Here is a 20,382-nt window from a genome sequence, read left to right as displayed (position 1 = left end):
ATTCTGCAGCCTCACCAAAGCTTGGTATTGCCCATCTTTTAAATTTTAACTATCCTCCTTGAGGTGTAGTAATACAGCACTGTGATTTTAATTTGCAATTCCCTCATGACAAGTAATTCTGAGCATTTTTTTCATGTACATTGCCATTTGCATTTTCTAAGACAGTTCTCTTCAAATTTTCTGCCATCTTATTGTCAAGTGTTATTTATTTATTCCAGATAAATATTCTTTGTCAAGTATTTGAATTGAGATTATTTTCTCCCTGCTCCTAGCTTGCTTTTTCATTTTCTTAACTGTGTCTTCTGAGAACCAAAAGTTGATTTTGATGAAATCTACTCATATTTTTTTTCTTTTATGTTTTTCTTTTGCCTACTCCAATATCATCCATATTTTCTCCCATCTTATCTTTTAGAAATTCTGTAGTTTCTTCTTTTATATTTAGACCTGTGACCCTTCAACCTATTTTATTTAATATTTTAATTTTAACATTTTTTAGCTCATCTTAATTTATGGTGTGATTTAAGGATTAAATATATATAAAGCATATACAAAGCAATGCTTGTTGAAATGTTACCAAAATTTGTTGAAAAGGCTGTTTTATCTTTTATTGAAAATATATTGATCCGGGATGCCTGGGTGGCTCAGTCGGTTAAGCGGCTGCCTTTGGCTCAGGTCATGATCTCAGGATCCTGGGATCCAGCTCCGCATGGGGCTCCCTGCTCAGCAGGGAATCTGCTTCTCCCTCTCCCTCTGCCTGCTGCTCTGCCTACTTGTATGCTCTGTCAAATAAATAAATAAAATCTTTAAAAAAATTTTAATTAAAAAAATAAGAAAATATATTGATCCTATATGCACTGGTCTATTTCTAGAACCTCTTTTCTGTTTCTATATGTTTATCCTCATAGAAATATCATTATGTCAGGATTCTTACAGCTATATTACACATCTTGAAATCAGGTAATGTGTAAGTCCTCCAATTTTGTTATTTTTTTTCAAGAACATTTTGGATATTCCATATTCTTTTAATTTTCATTAACCATTTAAATTAGTTTGTCAATTTCTTTTTTTAAAGGCTTGCTGAGGTTTGTATAAGGATAAAATTAAAGCTACAATTTAGTGGCTCCCAAAGACTGGTCTCTGGCAAACAACATTAGCATCACCTGAAATATAATATAAAAATATAAATTCTTAAACTCCCCCTCCTGTCTACTGAATCAGAAAATCTGGAGATGGAAATTTGCCTTTGCACTATTATTGTCATTGTCATTGTATTTTACTTCCTTAAATGTTAATTTTTCATATTCTTATTTCTCCTGTAAATTAATCAATTGCCTTTTAAAAACATTAAAAAACAAGAAAAACAAACATCTTGCATTTTCTGACATACATACCATTTCTGGTTGTTTTCATTCCCTTGTATACTTTGAGTTTGGAATTATTGTCCTTAACCTAGAAGAAAAACCTTGAAGATTTCTTGTGTTGTAGATCTGTCAAGACAGATTTGTTGAGATATTGTTTACTGGAAAATATCTTTACTTTTCCATGTTTTAAATAATTTTGTTATATTTATATTCATAGGTTAAAATTCTTTTGTTGTTATTTTTATTTCCAGAGTAAGGATGTTACTCAGTTCTTCCATACTGCACAGTCTCTCATGATGTCAGCAGTCATTCTTTTTTTTTTTTTTAATTTATTTATTTATTTATTTTAATTTTTTATTTTTTATAAACATATATTTTTATCCCCAGGGGTACAGGTCTGTGAATCACCAGGTTTACACACTTCACAGCACTCACCAAATCACATACCCTCCCCAATGTCCATAATCCCACCCCCTTCTCCCAAACCCCCTCCCCCCGGCAACCCTCAGTTTGTTTTGTGAGATTAAGAGTCACTTATGGTTTGTCTCCCTCCCAATCCCATCTTGTTTCATTTATTCTTCTTCTACCCACTTAAGCCTCCATGTTGCATCACCACTTCCTCATATCAGGGAGATCATATGATAGTTGTCTTTCTCTGTTTGACTTATTTCGCTAAGCATGATACGCTCTAGTTCCATCCATGTTGTTGCAAATGGCAAGATTTCATTTCTTTTGATGGCTGCATAGTATTCCATTGTGTATATATACCACATCTTCTTAATCCATTCATCTGTTGATGGACATCTAGGTTCTTTCCATAGTTTGGCTATTGTGGACATTGCTGCTATAAACATTCGGGTGCATGTGTCCCTTTGGATCACTACATTTGTATCTTTAGGGTAAATACCCAATAGTGCAATTGCTGGGTCATAGGGCAGTTCTATTTTCAACATTTTGAGGAACCTCCATGCTGTTTTCCAGAGTGGCTGCACCAGCTTGCATTCCCACCAACAGTGTAGGAGGGTTCCCCTTTCTCCGCATCCTCGCCAGCATCTGTCATTTCCTGACTTGTTGATTTTAGCCATTCTGACTGGTGTGAGGTGATATCTCATTGTGGTTTTGATTTGTATTTCCCTGATGCCGAGTGATATGGAGCACTTTTTCATGTGTCTGTTCGCCATCTGGATGTCTTCTTTACAGAAATGTCTGTTCATGTCTTCTGCCCATTTCTTGATGGGATTATTTGTTCTTTGGGTATTGAGTTTGCTAAGTTCTTTATAGATTCTGGACACTAGTCCTTTATCTGATATGTCGTTTGCAAATATCTTCTCCCATTCTGTCAGTTGTCTTTTGATTTTGTTAAGTGTTTCCTTTGCTGTGCAAAAGCTTTTGATCTTGATGAAATCCCAGTAGTTCATTTTTTCCCTTGCTTCCCTTGCCTTTTGCGTTGTTCCTAGGAAGATGTTGCTGCGGCAGAGGTCGAAGAGGTTGCTGCCTGTGTTCTCCTCAAGGATTTTGATGGATTCCTTTCGTACATTGAGGTCCTTCATCCATTTTGAGTCTATTTTTGTGTGTGGTGTAAGGAAATGGTCCAATTTCATTTTTCTGCATGTGGCTGTCCAATTTTCCCAACACCATCTATTGAAGAAGCTGTCTTTTTTCCTTGGACATTCCTTCCTGCTTTGTCGAAGATTAGTTGACCATAGGGTTGAGGGTCTATTTCTGGGCTCTCTATTCTGTTCCATTGATCTATGTGTCTGTTTTTGTGCCAGTACCATGCTGTCTTGATGATGACAGCTTTATAATAGAGCTTGAAGTCCGGAATTGTGATGCCACCAACGTTGGCTTTCTTTTTCAATATCCCTTTGGCTATTCGAGGTCTTTTCTGGTTCCATATAAATTTTAGAATTATTTGTTCCATTTCTTTGAAAAAGATGGATGGTACTTTGATAGGAATTGCATTAAATGTGTAGATTGCTTTAGGTAGCATCGACATTTTCACAATATTTATTCTTCCAATCCAGGAGCATGGAACATTTTTCCATTTCTTTGTGTCTTCCTCAATTTCTTTCATGAGTACTTTATAGTTTTCTGAGTATAGATTCTGTGTCTCTTTGGTTAGGTTTATTCCTAGGTATCTTATGGTTTTGGATGCAATTGTAAATGGGATTGACTCCTTAATTTCTCTTTCTTCTGTCTTGCTGTTGGTGTAGAGAAATGCAACTGATTTCTGTGCATTGATTTTATATCCTGACACTTTACTGAATTCCTGTATAAGTTCTAGCAGTTTTGGAGTGGAGTCTTTTGGGTTTTCCACATATAGTATCATATCATCTGCGAAGAGTGATAATTTGACTTCTTCTTTGCCGATTTGGATGCCTTTAATTTCCTTTTGTTGTCTGATTGCTGAGGCTAGGACCTCTAGTACTATGTTGAATAGCAGTGGTGATAATGGACATCCCTGCCGTGTTCCTGACCTTAGCGGAAAAGCTTTCAGTTTTTCTCCATTGAGAATGATATTTGCGGTGGGTTTTTTCATAGATGGCTTTGATGATATTTGAGGTATGTGCCCTCTATCCCTACACTTTGAAGAGTTTTGATCAGGAAGGGATGTTGTACTTTGTCAAATGCTTTTTCAGCATCTATTGAGAGTATCATATGGTTCTTGTTCTTTCTTTTATTAATGTGTTGTATCACATTGACTGATTTGCGGATGTTGAACCAACCTTGCAGCCCTGGAATAAATCCCACTTGGTCGTGGTGAATAATCTTTTTAATGTACTGTTGAATCCTATTGGTTAGTATTTTGTTGAGTATTTTCGCATCTGTGTTCATCAAGGATATCGGTCTATAGCTCTCTTTTTTGGTGGGATCCTTGTCTGGTTTTGGGATCAAGGTGATGCTGGCCTCATAAAATGAGTTTGGAAGTTTTCCTTCCATTTCTATTTTTTGGAACAGTTTCAGAAGAATAGGAATTAGTTCTTCTTTAAATGTTTGGTAGAATTCCCCCGGGAAGCCGTCTGGCCCTGGGCTTTTGTTTGTTTGGAGATTTTTAATGACTGTTTCAATCTCCTTACTGGTTATGGGTCTGTTCAGGCTTTCTATTTCTTCCTGGTTCAGTTGCGGTAGTTTATATGTTTCTAGGAATGCATCCATTTCTTCCAGATTGTCAAATTTATTGCCGTAGAGTTGCTCATAGTATGTTCTTATAATAGTTTGTATTTCTTTGGTGTTAGTTGTGATCTCTCCTCTTTCATTCATGATTTTATTTATTTGGGTCCTTTCTCTTTTCTTTTTGATAAGTCGGGCCAGGGGTTTATCAATTTTATTAATTCTTTCAAAGAACCAGCTCCTAGTTTCGTTGATTTGTTCTATTGTTTTTTTTGGTTTCTATTTCATTGATTTCTGCTCTGATCTTTATGATTTCTCTTCTCCTGCTGGGCTTAGGGTTTCTTTCTTGTTCTTTCTCCAGCTCCTTTAGATGTAGGGTTATGTTGTGTACCTGAGACCTTTCTTGTTTCTTGAGAAAGGCTTGTACCGCTATATATTTTCCTCTCAGGACTGCCTTTGTTGTGTCCCACAGATTTTGAACCGTTGTATTTTCATTATCATTTGTTTCCATGATTTTTTTCAATTCTTCTTTAATTTCCTGGTTGACCCATTCATTCTTTAGAAGGATACTGTTTAGTCTCCATGTATTTGGGTTCTTTCCAAACTTCCTTTTGTGGTTGAGTTCTAGCTTTAGAGCATTGTGGTCTGAAAATATGCAGGGAATGATCCCAATCTTTTGATACCGGTTGAGTCCTGATTTAGGACCGAGGATGTGATCTATTCTGGAGAATGTTCCATGTGCACTAGAGAAGAATGTGTATTCTGTTGCTTTGGGATGAAATGTTCTGAATATATCTGTGATGTCCATCTGGTCCAGTGTGTCATTTAAGGCCTTTATTTCCTTGCTGATCTTTTGCTTGGATGACCTGTCCATTTCAGTGAGGGGAGTGTTAAAGTCCCCTACTATCATTGTATTATTGTTGATGTGTTTCTTTGATTTTGTTATTAATTGGTTTATATAGTTGGCTGCTCCCACATTGGGGGCATAGATATTTAAAATTGTTAAATCTTCTTGTTGGACAGACCCTTTGAGTATGATATAGTGTCCTTCCTCATCTCTTATTATAGTCTTTGGCTTAAAATCTAATTGATCTGATATAAGGATTGCCACTCCTGCTTTCTTCTGATGTCCATTAGCATGGTAAATTCTTTTCCACCCCCTCACTTTAAATCTGGAGGTGTCTTCGGGCTTAAAATGTGTTTCTTGGAGGCAACATATAGATGGGTTTTGTTTTTTTATCCATTCTGATACCCTGTGTCTTTTGACAGGGGCATTTAGCCCATTCACATTCAGGGTAACTATTGAGAGATATGAATTTAGTGCCATTGTATTGCCTGTAAGGTGACTGTTACTGTATATGGTCTCTGTTCCTTTCTGATCTACCACTTGTAGGCTCTCTCTTTGCTTAGAGGACCCCTTTCAAGATTTCCTGTAGAGCTGGTTTGGTATTTGCAAATTCTTTCAGTTGTTGTTTGTCCTGGAAGCTTTTAATCTCTCCTTCTATTTTCAATGATAGCCTAGCTGGATATAGTATTCTTGGCTGCATGTTTTTCTCGTTTAGTGCTCTGAAAATATCATGCCAGCTCTTTCTGGCCTGCCAGGTCTCTGTGGATAAGTCAGCTGCCAATCTAATATTTTTACCATTGTATGTTACAGACTTCTTTTCCCGGGCTGCTTTCAGGATTTTCTCTTTGTCATTGAGACTTGTAAATTTTACTATTAGGTGACGGGGTGTGGTCCTATTCTTATTGATTTTGAGGGGCATTCTATGAACCTCCTGAATTTTGATGCTCGTTCCCTTTGCCATATTGGGGAAATTCTCCCCAATAATTCTCTCCAGTATACCTTCTGCTCCCCTCTCACTTTCTTCTTCTTCTGGAATCCCAATTATTCTAATGTTGTTTCGTCTTATGGTGTCACTTATCTCTCGAATTCTCCCCTCGTGGTCCCAGTAGCTGTTTGTCCCTCTTTTGCTCAGCTTCTTTATTCTCTGTCATTTGGTCTTCTATATCACTAATTCTTTCTTCTGCCTCATTTATCCTAGCAGTTAGAGCCTCCATTTTTGATTGCACCTCATTAATAGCTTTTTTTGATTTCACCTTGGTTAGATTTTAGTTCTTTTATTTCTCCAGAAAGGGCTTTTATATCTCTCGAGAGGGTTTCTCTAATATCTTCCATGCCTTTTTCGAGCCCGGCTAGAACCTTGAGAATTGTCATTCTGAACTCTCGATCTGACATATTACCGATGTCTGTATTGATTAGGTCCCTAGCCTTCGGTACTGCCTCTTGTTCTTTTTTTTGTGTTGAATTTTTACGTCTTGTCATTTTGTCCAGATAAGAGTAAATGAAGGGGCAAGTAAAATACTAAAAGGGTGGCAACAACCCCCGGAAAATATGCTTTAACCAAATTAGAAGAGATCCAAAATCGTGAGTGGGGAGAAAGGGGATAAAAAGAGGTTTCAAAAAGAAAAAAAAAAAAAAAAGAAAAGAAAAAGAAAAAAAAAAAAAAAAAAAAGAAAGAAAAAAAAAAAAAAAAAAAAAAAAAAAAAAAAAAAAAAAAAAAAAAGAAAAGAAAAGAAAAGAATTTTTTAAAAAAGAAAACACCTAAGAAAAATGTAAAAAAAAATATATATATATTAGATAAACTAGTAAAAAATCGTTAAAAAAGAAAAAGGTAACAGTTAAAAAAAAAAAAATTTTACCCGAAGGCGAGAAAAAAAAAAAAAAAAAAAAAGAAAAAATTAAATTAACTGCAAGACTAAAAAAAATCACAGGAAAAAAGCCATGAGTTCCGTGCTTGGCTTTCTCCTCCTCTGGAATTCTGCTGCTCTCCTTGGTATTGAAACCGCACTCCTTGGTAGGTGAACTTGGTCTCGGCTGGATTTCTTGTTGATCTTCTGGGGGAGGGGCCTGTTGTAGTGATTCTCAAGTGTCTTTGCCCCAGGCGGAATTACACCGCCCTTACCGGGGTCGGGGTGAGTAATCCGCTCGGGTTTGCTTTCAGGAGCTTTTGTTCCCTGAGCGCTTTCCGTAGAGTTCCAGAGGACGGGAATACAAATGGCAGCCTCCTGGTCTCCGGCCCGGAGGAGCCGAGAGCCCAGGGCCCCACTCCTCAGTGCGCCCTCAGAGAACAGGGTCCAGTTACTCCCGTCTGCCTGACCTCCGGCCGCGCTCTGAGCTCACCGAGCCTGCGACCGGTTCAAGGTAACACCGAGCTGCGAGCTTACTGTCAGCTCTGTCTCTGTAGCCGGCTTTCCCGTTCCAATATCCGCAAGCTCTGCGACACTCAGACACCCCCGATCCTTCTGTGACCCTGCGGGACCTGAGGCCACGCTGACCCCGCGTGGGCTTCGCCCCGGTTTAGCCTCTGGAGCGATGTCCCTCAGCGGAACAGACTTTTAAAAGTCCTGATTTTGTGCGAGGTTGCTCCGCCGCTTGCCGGGAGCCGGCCCCTCCCCCCCGGGGTCTATCTTCCCGTCGCTTTGGATTCACTTCTCTGCCGGTCCTACCTTTCAGAAAGTGGTTGTTTTTCTGTTTCCAGAATTGCTGTTCTTCTTCTCTTCGATCTGCCGATGGATTTTCAGGTGTTTGCAATCTTTAGATAAGCTATCTAGCTGATCTCCGGCTAGCTGAAGCAGTCTCAGCTTGCTACTTCTCCGCCATCTTGACTCCTCCCCCGATGTCAGCAGTCATTCTTAATTTTGTTTCCCTGCATGAAATGAGCCCTTGTATGAAAAGGCTGCTTCCATGATATGCACTTTATTATTAGTTTACAGTTTATGATGTCTTTGTATGTTTTGTTTTGGTTTTTCCTTTATCTTGCTTGGTATTTAATTTATTGAACTTATCAAAAGGAAAAGTGATAACAATTATTGGTGAGGTGTTTGTTTTGTTTTGTTTGTTTGTTTAACGAGGGAACATAAGCAGGGGGCAGGGGGAGTGGGAAAGGGGAGAAAGCAGGCTTCCAACCAAGTAGGGAGCCCAATGCAGGACTCCATCCCAGGATCTGAGAAACATGACCTGAGCAGAAGGCAGACGCTGAATGGCTGAGCCAGCCAGGCATTCCAAGCGATGGAAGTTTATTAAGTAAAGATATAGAAAAAGCTCTCAAGAGTGAGAGGGATCCCAAAAGGGTTGCCCATGAGGATGTCAATAAAAGGAAAAGGCCATTGTGTACTGTTTGTTGGAAGGTAAATTGGTGCAGCCATTGTGGAAAACAATATGGAGATTCCTCCTGATATTAAAAATAGAACTACCATATGATCCAGTGACCCTACTTTTAGATATTTATACAAAGGAAATGAAACAGGAATTTGAAGAGATAACTTCATTCCCATGTTTGTGGCAGCCTTGCTAACATAGACCAAGGTATAGAAAAAAACCCCAAGTATCTGTCAATAGATGAATGGTTAAAGAAGATGTGATTTACATGCACAATATAATATTCAACCTCAAGGAAGAAAAAATCCTAACATGTATGGCAACATGGATAGATTTTATGGGCATTATGCTAGGTGAAATAAATCAGGCAGTGATAGACAAATATTGGATGATATCACTGATATGTGAAATCTAAAAAAAGCTGAATTCATAAAAAGAGGGACTAGAGTGATGATCACCAGGTTTAGGGGAGGGATAGAAGAAATAGGGAAATACTGATCAAAGAGTATAAACTTCCAGTTATAAGGAGAATAATTTCTAGAAATCTAATGCATAGTTCCATGATTACAATTAAGAATACTGAACTGTATACCTGAAACTTGCTAAGGGAGTAAGTCTTAAATATTCTTTCCATGAAAAGGGAATGGTTATTATATGATGAGATTGAGCTGTTATCTTATGCAATGGTGATAATCATTTCATAATATATTAAATGTATTAAGTCAGCTTGGTGCACATCTTACACCTACAAAATGTTATCTGTTAACTATGTCACAACAAAGGGAAACAAAACAAAACACACACACAAAAATAAAGACAGTAAGTACCTCATTTACTGAATTTTTCCATTCTTTCTGATTTTAATAAGATTTTTTTTTTTTTAATGTGAGGTAAACCAACCTCTTAACTGATTGCTTGTGTTAGGATATATCATGGTACAAAATATATAGGGCTGTCATCTAACCCCAAATATGTATGATTTTGTGATATAAAAAGAACTCTATGATAATTGATAGGTGCTTCACATAAGATGTTACTATAGCCAAAATAAATAGAAAATCTCGAGTCAGCATTCCCAAAGGTCCTTTACTCCCTCGACCTATTTATTTTAAACTTGACCCTTTATACTCATCACACATTGCAACTTCTGTTCAGATCAAATCTTCACTTTTTAGTAGGACTAGCATTTATAAGATGCTTTCTTGTCCACCAGTTTGGACCCCATACTAGTACTGTGATGTGTGTGAAACAATCGAACGTTTTTTGAAAAGTTCAGTGCTACCTTAAAGTCACATAATTATTAAGCCAAACATCACTTTGGATACCAATTGCAATGCTGGCTTTTACAGACCATGAGAAGATTCTAATTTTGGTCTACACATATAAAAGTCAAGGAATCATTATTTCAGAATTTAATAATACTTATTTTCTTTGTCCTTGAATTCTGAATCTGTATCCCACTCTGTCTGGGCAAAGATCAGTTATTTGTGGTCTCTCTCTCTCTCTCTTTTTTTTAAATATTTAATTTATTTACATGAGATTACAAGTAGTCAGAGAGACAGGCAGAGAGAGAGGAGGAAGCATGTTCTCCGCTGAGCAGAGAGCCCGATGTGGGGCTCGATCCCAGGACCCTGAGACCATGACCTGAGCTGAAGGCAGAGGCTTTAACACACTGAGCCACCCAGGTGCCCCTAGTTTGTGATCTCTTAAATAGTTACACTGCCTACCTGGAGACTGGCTGTACCTAGCCATGCTGGATTCTACATGCTTTGAAAATACTTTTTTCTTTTAAAAAATAAATATTACAGTATAATATGCCTACAGTAACATGCACTCATGTGTATAGCTTGAGGACTTGTTACATGTATTTAACAAATGTAACCTCCACTCAACTGAAGAGGGACAAAATTTCTGGTATTCAAGTAGGTTCCCAAAATCTCCTCCCCACTCAGTAACAATTTTCCAGAGGTTACTAATAGTTTAACCTTTAGTACCTTCCACTTACTTTGCCTGTCCTTGAACATCATTAAACTGAAATTATACATTAAGTACAATTATCTTTATATTTTTCCACCCATCCAGGTTAATGTTTATGTAAAACGTTTGCTATTTTGTTGCTGTGTGGCATCCTATAATGCAAATATAATTTATTCACCCCTTCTCATGTATAGTTGACACACATTACATTAGTTTCAGGTGTATAAGTAGAGATTCAACATCTCTGTACATTATGCTGTTCTCACAAGTGGAGCGCTCATCTGTCACCCTATGATGCTATTACAATACTATTGACCATATTCGCTGTTCTGTACCTTTCATCACTGTGATTTATTCATTCCATAACTGGAAGCCTATACCTCACACTCTGCTTCACTCATTTCACCCATCCTCCCACTGTCCCTTGTAGTTTGTTCCTGTATTTATAGGTCTGTTTCTGGTTTTGTTTGTTCATTCATTTTGTTTTTTAGATTCCACCAAAAAGTGGAATTGTATGGCACTTGTCTTCTTCTATCTGATTTATTTCACTTAGCATAATACCCTCTAGGTCCATCCATGTCAAAAATGACAAGATATCTCATTCTTTTTTATGGCAGAATAGTATTCTGCATATATATATATATATATATATATATATATATATATATATATAAAATGTATACATACACACACACATTACTTTATATATTTCTTCTTTATCCATCCATCTGTCAATGGACACTTAGGTTGCTTCCATATTTTCACTATTATGAATAATGGTTCTGTCCGGTTTTAAAAGTGGTAGTATCAGTTTTTAGACCCAACAGCAACATACCGGAGTTCCAGCTGGTTTCTTTCTTCAGCAAAAATTGGTATTTTTTCTTAGAATATGTATCTTTTCATTTTATAGTCTACAATAAACGAGAATATTTGTACCTTCCTGGACAAGAATCTCCAGACAGTTTAATTCTAGTACACCCCTCCTGCCTTTTCTACTTTTGCTGGCATACATTTTTACTTATAAATATGCTATAAACCCTTCAAGATATTTTGATTATTGTTGTTTTAAACAATAAGTTATTTTCATAGTCACATTCATATTTACCCTTTATAGTACACTTCTTTGTTTCTAATGGTTCTGTATTTTCACCTGGTATCATTTTTTTTTTTTTTTGTGGGTACCATATCACTTTATTTTCTTGGTTTTCCAACTTGACTCTTGGACAATGGGAATTCAGTTAGTCGCTTTTCTGGCCACCGTAAGGTCCCTTGCTGATGGGGCACAGGCTCGGAGGAGAGGCTCAACAGATGATGGGATCCCAAAGAGCCCACCAGGCTGGGAGAGGACTGAAAGGTCTACAGGAGATGGACCAAGCACCAGGAGAAGCTCGAAGCCCCTCCCCCAAGCCCTTTACCACACTCCTTGCAAGGGACAGGCTGGCACCTCAGTGACCCAGCTCAGGGCCCTCCCTCAGAGGTCCTTCCTATATACCTTCACTTGTCATGCTAAGCCTGGCACCCTCTCCCTTGAGGGCACCAGGCAGAAGCCACGGACCACCTCCATATTTACCCTTTATAGTACATATTTACCCTTTATAGTACACTTCTTTCTTTCTAATGGTTCTGTATTTTCACCTGGTATCATTTTCCTTCAGTTTCAAAGATGTCCCTTAGTATTTCTTATAGTACCGTGACTGTTGGCAATACATTCCCTCAGATTTTGTGTTTCTTATATCATCTTCATTCTTCCTTTATTCTTAAAGGGTATTTTTGTTTTATAGGAAATTCTAAGTTGGCATAGATTGTTTTTTCCTTTTAGCACTTTAAAAATGTTAGTTCATTATCTTCTGACTTCCACGGTTTCTTTGCCTCTTTCAACATCTGAATCAGGTGTGATTCTACTTTTATTTACCATTTCTCATCTTGGTTCTTGGCCTCATTTTTTCTGCAGCTTTGCATATCTCATACATTTTATCGTATAATCTGACATTGTGTGAAATCATTGTAGAGCATGAGAATACTCCTCTTTTCCTCATAAATATGCATTCTCTTTCCTCTGTTAAACAGATAAAAAAGGTGATTACCTCAGTTCCCTTAGAAAATGAGCTAGGCTAGGTTGCAGTTCTATTTAGGCTTACCCCACCTGTCTTGTCCTGTGCATTAGGTTTGGTCCTCTTAGGGTTTTTATTGAGAAAATGTTGAATCTTTATTGCCTCATCCCTTAAATACTACAGAAAACTTGATCTTGCCTCTGGAAATTTTAGCTTAACCTTTTAGCCTCACAAAATACACAGTTGAAAATCTCTGCAAATAATGGTTGGGGTTATCTGATACCTGTTAGCAGCAACCCCTTTTCTGGAGTGTGTTGCTGTTTTCAAAGCAACATCAGAGTGTAGGAGTTTTTATTCTATTCTTTTAACTAGCTCTCCCCCAAATTTTGTCCTACCTCATCACTCAGTAAATATGTAGGGAAAAGAAAGATGCATTGGGGACTTTTCTAGATTCCAAACCTTGACTCAATCCATGTGACCATCAAATGGTCTGTTTCTCTTTTTCCCAGCAGAACCCTTCTTTGTTTACTGAGCCCAAATATCAGTCTGCTTTCAGAATCAGTTTCCCCTCAGGGAATAAAATGAGTAATTATTGTCCATTTGGAATGGCTTTTCTGTCTCTGAAACTTTATTTTTTTAAATATTTTATTTATTTATTTGACAGAGAGAGATCACAAGTAGGCAGAGAGAAAGAGAAAGGGAAGCAGACTCCCTGCTGAGCAGAGAGCCCAATGCGGGACTCAATCCCAGGACCCTGAGATCATGACCTGAACTGGAGGCCGCAGCTTAACCCACTGAGCCACCCAGGGACCCTGTCTCCGAAACTTTAGTTCATCTAGGTCTTTTTGCTTTTTTCTGGTCATTAAAATATAATAATTATATAAGAAATAATAATATATAACATATTCTAAATAACATATAACAAAAATATAATTTATCCATTTTCTTCCTAGTTGCTATATTAGGAGTGAAGAGCTGTCTGTTATTTATACCATCTTACTCAGGACTAGAAGTCCTCGGGGAGCCTGGTTGACTCAGTTAGTGGAATATGTAACTCTTGATCTCAGGGTTGTGAATTTAAGCCCTACGTTGGGTATAGAGATTACTTAAAAACAAATCATTAAAAAAAATAAAAGTAGAAGTCCTTCCCCTTTTTTATTGTTTGATTTTGTTTTATTAGAAGACAGACTTCTCATGTTATATTGAGGTTATTGGATAATTTCCTGCTTATCTTGGCCATTGATATTCTTTACTCATTAAAAGTTTGCTGGGATTTGAAAGATTAGGAGTCATTATTAGGTGCAAGGTGGGACTTCCCTTGACTTGAACTTTTTCCTCTTTTGATAGCTAAGAATATGGTTTTTAGAGCAATTCCTGGATTCTTTCATGTATTTTAAGTTTCATCATGTTCTCATGATTACATCCTCCAATTCAAATTTTCTGTCTTTCTAGTATATTAAACAATAATCTGCCTACATGTTTGCCTTTTCTCTGGGTTGAATGTTTCCATTGTCTCTGTATATTCTGGCTTCTGTTTACAATTCTAGGTCTTAGCCTAAAATCATGGACTCTGATAAGAGGATACTTTTTTGGAAGGGAATATGGAGGTAGTGGAGGTAAGGATGGCATAAATGAAGCATTTCCCATTCATTTAGTCTCTTTTTTTATACAGAAAACACTCTAAGTTGAAGGGGAATATCAAACTTTTCCAAAGACTAGAGAAACTAAATGCAATTTCATCATATGATAGCCTTCAATGTTTAGATTATCTCTGAATTTCTTTGTAAGTGTAGTATTTTATTATAATTAATAACAACAACTAATAGCATATTTTTACATTGATATTTAATATCCAGTGTGTTCAAGGCACTTTACATACATTGTTTCCAACCTCAGAAATTCTTAAAGATTGAGTAACTATGTCTTCCTTTCCTTTCCAGGTAGTAACTAGTATGGATTCTGGAGCCTGACTGCTGGAGTTTAAATCCTGGCTTTAGCACTTGGTAGGTAGTAAGCCTGGGTCTTTGAGTCTTTGTATCTTAATTCCTCCTCTGCATTTTGGGGATAATAATAGATCCTATCTCATAAGCTTTTTATTTTTTTAAGCATTAAATAATTTAACAAATTTAAGGAATTTAGAGCAATATCTGGCAAGTAGTAAATACTTACTAAATATTAGCTATTATTTAATTTATAGGGAACAAAATTATGGTTCACTTAGGATTAATAATTACTCTAATTTGGCATAGCCAGAAAATGTGGCAAATAGCTTTGAATATAATTAATAGACTCTTAAAACCTGTGTTCTTTACCCTACACCATGAGCAGATAAAATTAACCTATATGAATTTAATGTGTTTTTATTTGTTAGCAACTAATAATCAAAAAGGCTGAATTAATTTTCACTAAATGTAACATTTATGTTTTCAATTATTTTATTTTACTGTATTTTATTTTTAAGATTTTAGTTATTTATTTGAGAGAGAGAGCAAGAGAGCATAAGCAGAGGGAGCAGCAGAGAGAGAAGCATGAGGGTTTGATCCCAGGACCCTGGGATAATGACCTGAGCCAAAGGCAGATGCTTAACCAGCTGAGCCACTATAGTGCACCTGTAGTGATTTAATTTAAAATATGTCATTTTAAATTCTAGAGATACCTCAAAGAGAAAAGCAGCAATCTTCCTTAAACTATTTTTAGTTACTAAGGTATGACAATAAATGATAAGCCCAGATAAAACCTATTAATATAAACATGCCATACAATTTTAAAAAGAGAAAATAAACACTGGTTTTACTGATGGGGGCCCAATCAACTCTGACTTGTATACATGAATGTGTACATTATCCCAGAAGGCTCTGTTATGGAAAACTGCATGTTAGATTATTAGCAACAAGAATTTGCTTAGTCACAGTAATTCCCCTGATTGGTGGTCAATGGGTCAGTTACGGAAAATCTAAATATAAAACTATTTGTCCTTGCCCACATTTTCCTGATGAGTATCTTGAGTGTTGAGTTGCAAGCCTGAGAAACACAGGTGGTCCACTCAACTAGGAGCTTGTCTTTTCAGTCCTGCTGGTGTGGCTCTGCCATTGTTGAGTTTTAAACATCTCCTTGGTCTGTATAAAAATAACCTCTTCAATTTTAGTGTCACAAATGTCTGCTTTTCAAAGGATCCTGACAAGTACAAACTACCAATCAGTTAGATTCATGCAACTCTCAGATTTCTTTCATAGAAGGAAAAGAGCAAGCTAATCACAAAACTAAGACAAATTATTTTTGACTTAGAAATTTTCCCTGATGTATCATTTTTATACAAAGTACTTGGGAAAAGAGTTAAGAAGATAAATTCAATTTGGTCATATAAGTTCTACTGCTTAGACTCCTTTATATAAATTTATTATTAATATAATTTGGTAATCATATAGACCTAGTCATTTTATCAATACCTCATTATTTGCCATTATTAAGGGATAAATTACCCTACTTCCTTGCTCAAAAATGAAAGAAAAGCCAATAGTGGGTTAAGGAATTGGGAATTTTATTTTCTTCCATGTGCAATTCCAGGAGAGGACAGGCTAGTGATGTTACTGGGGATTTGAAGTGTCAGAGACCTAGGCTTCTTGAGTTTTCATTCAACAAGATCACTCTGTGACCCAAGGTGGCTATTAGAGTTTCAGCTATTATGTCCTCACTCCAGCAAATGAAATGAAAAGAAGGGGATAAAAGACATGACTTCTCTCTCCCGTAAGGACACTTTCCAGGAGGTACCATTCATGTTTACATAATATTGTCCATAACTTGATAATATGACCACACTTGCTACAAGAATGGAAATGGTGGATAGTCATGTGGCCTGCTAAAACTTGGAGGTTCTATTACAGGAGAATATAAATGTATTAGCCAACACAACAATATCCACATTAATTAATTTACTCTCTTATAAACTCTTTACCAGTTTGTCTGGCTGGAAAAGATGCTCTAAATATTATCTACCTCCCTGACTAACTAACCAGAGGAGACTGAACATGATTTCCTTTTTCTCAGCATTGGAGAAGATCATGGAAAGGAAGTGATCACAGGTTGACCCACAAGCTGGACCCAGACAACTACAGGCTCCTCATCTCCTCCCTGTCCTTGGAATGTATATTCCACCTATCATTGCCATAACCAGTGCTGAGTCAAGGATGTAGAATGTAAGGTATTACTGAGACCATCTGAACTAAATATGTGACTGAAGGCCTCTACACAAGCTTTTAAGATTCAGGTGAAATCTACTCACCTTGCAATCACCGAGACAAGTCTCATATATCTGTTCCCTTGGTTATTAAAACTGCTACCTACCATTCTGCAGTGGTTTGACTCTTCAGTCTCTCCTTCCCCTCCATGTATAGGGGCCAGGTTCAGATTTCACCTGGGAATCTCCAGAGTTTGCCAGCCAACATTCAGCTACTCAGGGTTATGACATTACGATCAATGAGCATGAAATAATATAGTCAACATGTCTGTGCTTATCTATCTATCTTAGGTTTTGGAACTGGAATTCATGGATGACATGACCTTATTTTAAGACCATTTCTAAGAAAAAAAAATTAAAATTAAAATTAAAAAAGACAATTTCTAATAGAAGCAGAATGAAAATGATTAGCAATGTCATGACTCTTCTCCCTTATAAACATATTCCATTTACCACTTAAGTAAATCTATAGATGAACCATACATCTATTGGGATTAGAATCATGCTCCAAATCCCACATTTACTGGAATGCAGGTGACTTTCTGGTGCAGCTGCTGTCATAGGACAGTGCTGGGCAGATCCAGGATGTGGTGCATCTCGGTCAAACAGCCAGTTTTGTGTGACTTCTTATTCCAGCATATTCCTCACCCCTCCATGCCCCAAGTCTACTACCTCTTACTCACCATCCCAGCCTAGGTCTTCTTCTGTGTCTATGCATTTCAGCCAAACTATACTCCTTCAGGTCAGCTGCAACTCCGATTTGCAAGAAACATAAATTCAGCAAAAATTAGCTTAAGCATAGGAAAATTTATTCATACTATTGATTTATTTGCAAGCACCAACTACATGCTTGACTCTGTACTGGGTTCTAGGGATAGATCAGTGAGCCAAGTTTCTAACTTGAATGTGTGATTCAGAAAATAAACCAATAAATATGTAGTAGTATATTATAATGAGATAGATAGATAGTTATCAGTTTGATATATATATATCTCAAACTTATACTATATATATATATATATATATATATATATAATAGATTTTTAAATGACTTGTACACTCCCATACAGGGGTGTTCCAAAAAATAGGACAAGAATGCAGCCCCACCTCAGAAATGAGCTGAGCCCTGGATCTCAACCCAATTGAGGCTTGTAGTCCTGACTGAGCTTCTCTGTCCACATCTGCTTCATTCTTATTTCTTTCTGCAGACTATCTCTGCTTCTCTAGGCTACAGGCTAAAAACGGAGCTTAGAATACAAGTTTCACATTTTATCTCTTACAATTTTGGCCACCAGGAAAGATGTCCTGCTGTTATTGTGTGACCTCCTGATTATACAGCCTGATATTGACCAATTCTAGATTTAACCTTGAAATCACTGTGCCCTTCTTTTGACACCCAGATTGTCTTTTTGCTTACTATTGTTAGGTGGGTCAGTTTCTTGGTGTCCCCTCCCACTACCCTAAGAAACAATTTTATGACCAGTTTTATTTTTTTCTCTTATTTACATTTAATTTACCTCATATTTATCAAGTGTTTACCATATACCAGGCTATTTTAAATGCTGTTCTTGAGTGACCTCATTGAACACTTACATATGCTTTGGGTGAAATATACCCACACTTTAGAATTTTCTACACTTGTGATTGAATCTTATTGTAGAGCTGGCTGCAGGTATTTTAAGTTGGCTTAACATAATGACTTATTGTATTTTTCAACTAAAACTAATAAAAATTAATCTGGAGTTCACCTGCATTGGGTGCAAGGTACTATAGTTTAGTCAACAAACACAGATGCTGGAGCTAAATCAAATTCTCTGCCTCAGCAATTCCTGGCCAGGCAACATAGGCAAGTTACTTTATCTATATGTACTTCATTCTTCATGAATGTGGGGAGCGGGGAGAATGACAGTAGTACTTTCTCCCAAAGTATTTAGTGAGTGAGAATATGTGAAGTGCATAGCAAGGGCTATAAAATTGCAGAACAACTCGTGCATGATTTCCAATCAGAAGATTCCTCTGTCAGAGCTGATCTGTATCAAATCCAAGCTAATAACCACCCTGACAGGTTCACTGACATCATATTCAAAATTATGATTTGGGGCTAAGTAATATTTCTGCTACCTGCCCAAGAAATATTCTAGACATTTCAGGTTAAGACAAAGAGAAAAATAATTGATTATCCGCTATATGCAGTAGAGATGCAGGAATTCTCACATAAATCCCAAATTCCTCCAGACTCTTCAAAATGTGCCTGTGGTTGCTATCAATGCACATTTGCTAATAAAATGTCTCTCTTCTCAAGTTGGCTATCTCTTCCCACTGACATCAAAGTTAAAGAAAGCCAGACTTGAAGAGGGTTTTATGGATGAAAAAGAAAACACAGTAATACAAGGGCTCCAGAGCCAAGTAGAGAATTGAGGCTGGATGCTAGTAAAAAATCGTACTAAGAACTGGGCAGAATGAATATGCCCCTGTCAGGGAGGTGATGAAAGGAAACAGACCAGAGGAAAGGTCTATATGGTTTTGAGGTGTTTCCTACCACAGACTCGCAAGATGTGAGGGCTCACACTATCTGCAGGGCTCATGCCTCAGGGAGAATCAGAGCTGGGTATTCTGCAAGCACTTCCCCACCTCCCAGTCCTTGCTACTCACTTTCTGGACAGGGTGGAGGTTCCACTGTGTCCTTCCTGATTTTGTCTTTTAAAATAAGGCACAACTTAAGGGCAAGCCAGATTCCATTGCTCATGTCTCGTACTTTTCTCTGTATGCATATTTCCAACTGAGAAAACCAAAGCACGTGTCAGATGGTCTTGGATTGGAAACCAAGAAAAACAAAACAAACTGGTAAATGATCAAACACCCAAAGAAACTAAAAAAATGCTTCTGACTTATTTTAAATGTGCAAATATTTCCCTAGAGAAAAGTGTTATTTTTGTAAAGGGAACTGAAAAAGTACCAGGACATCTGCCTTGCTGAGGAAGAAGAAAAAACAATCTTTCTGTCACATATTTTCAATACGCTGAGCCCGAATAAGGAACAGCTAGCTACAAACCTGAGCACCTTTCATTTAAATCTATGAGGTTTCTTTTGGATCTTTATGCTTTTAGGAAATAAAACAGTTTTGGATCTTTACGCTTTTAGGAAATAAAACACTTATAAATGGTTTAAGACTCATGAGAGAGATAGTGCTGAAAGGTCATTCTTTTTTTCAAATTGTAAAAAGAAAAATATCAAGTTCTAGAAAAAGAGAATCCATATTTTAGTTACATTTTGTTTTTTTAAGTTTTTATTTATATTCCATTTAATTAACATACTGTGCAGTATTAGCTTCTGGTGTACAATATTGTGATTCAGCAATTCCATATATCGCCCAGTACTCATCACAAGTGACTCCTTAGCCCCCATCCCCTACCCATCTCCCCTCTGGTAACAGTGTGTTCTGTATAGTGAAGATTCTGTTTCTGTTTCTTAGTTTGCCTCGTTCTT

General features: G+C 37.1%; 1 long non-coding RNA gene across 2 annotated transcripts in view; it reads left to right on the top strand.

Annotated features, from left to right (window-relative positions):
- LOC101676285 overlaps positions 1 to 17,005 on the top strand; it is a 55,949-nt gene extending 38,944 nt beyond the window's left edge. For both annotated transcript variants that reach the window (XR_006604458.1, XR_001176656.2), the window contains exons 3-4: positions 14,603 to 14,665; positions 16,707 to 17,005. This is a non-coding gene — a long non-coding RNA (uncharacterized LOC101676285). The remainder of the gene's footprint in view (positions 1 to 14,602; positions 14,666 to 16,706) is intronic.
- Positions 17,006 to 20,382: the final 3,377 nt, after the last annotated feature.

Source organism: Mustela putorius, unplaced genomic scaffold (genome assembly GCF_011764305.1).
Source record: "Mustela putorius furo isolate JIRA1106 unplaced genomic scaffold, ASM1176430v1.1 tig00004035_pilon_pilon_pilon, whole genome shotgun sequence".
NCBI lineage: Eukaryota > Metazoa > Chordata > Mammalia > Carnivora > Mustelidae > Mustela > Mustela putorius.
This window is presented reverse-complemented; position numbering and strand designations above follow the sequence as displayed.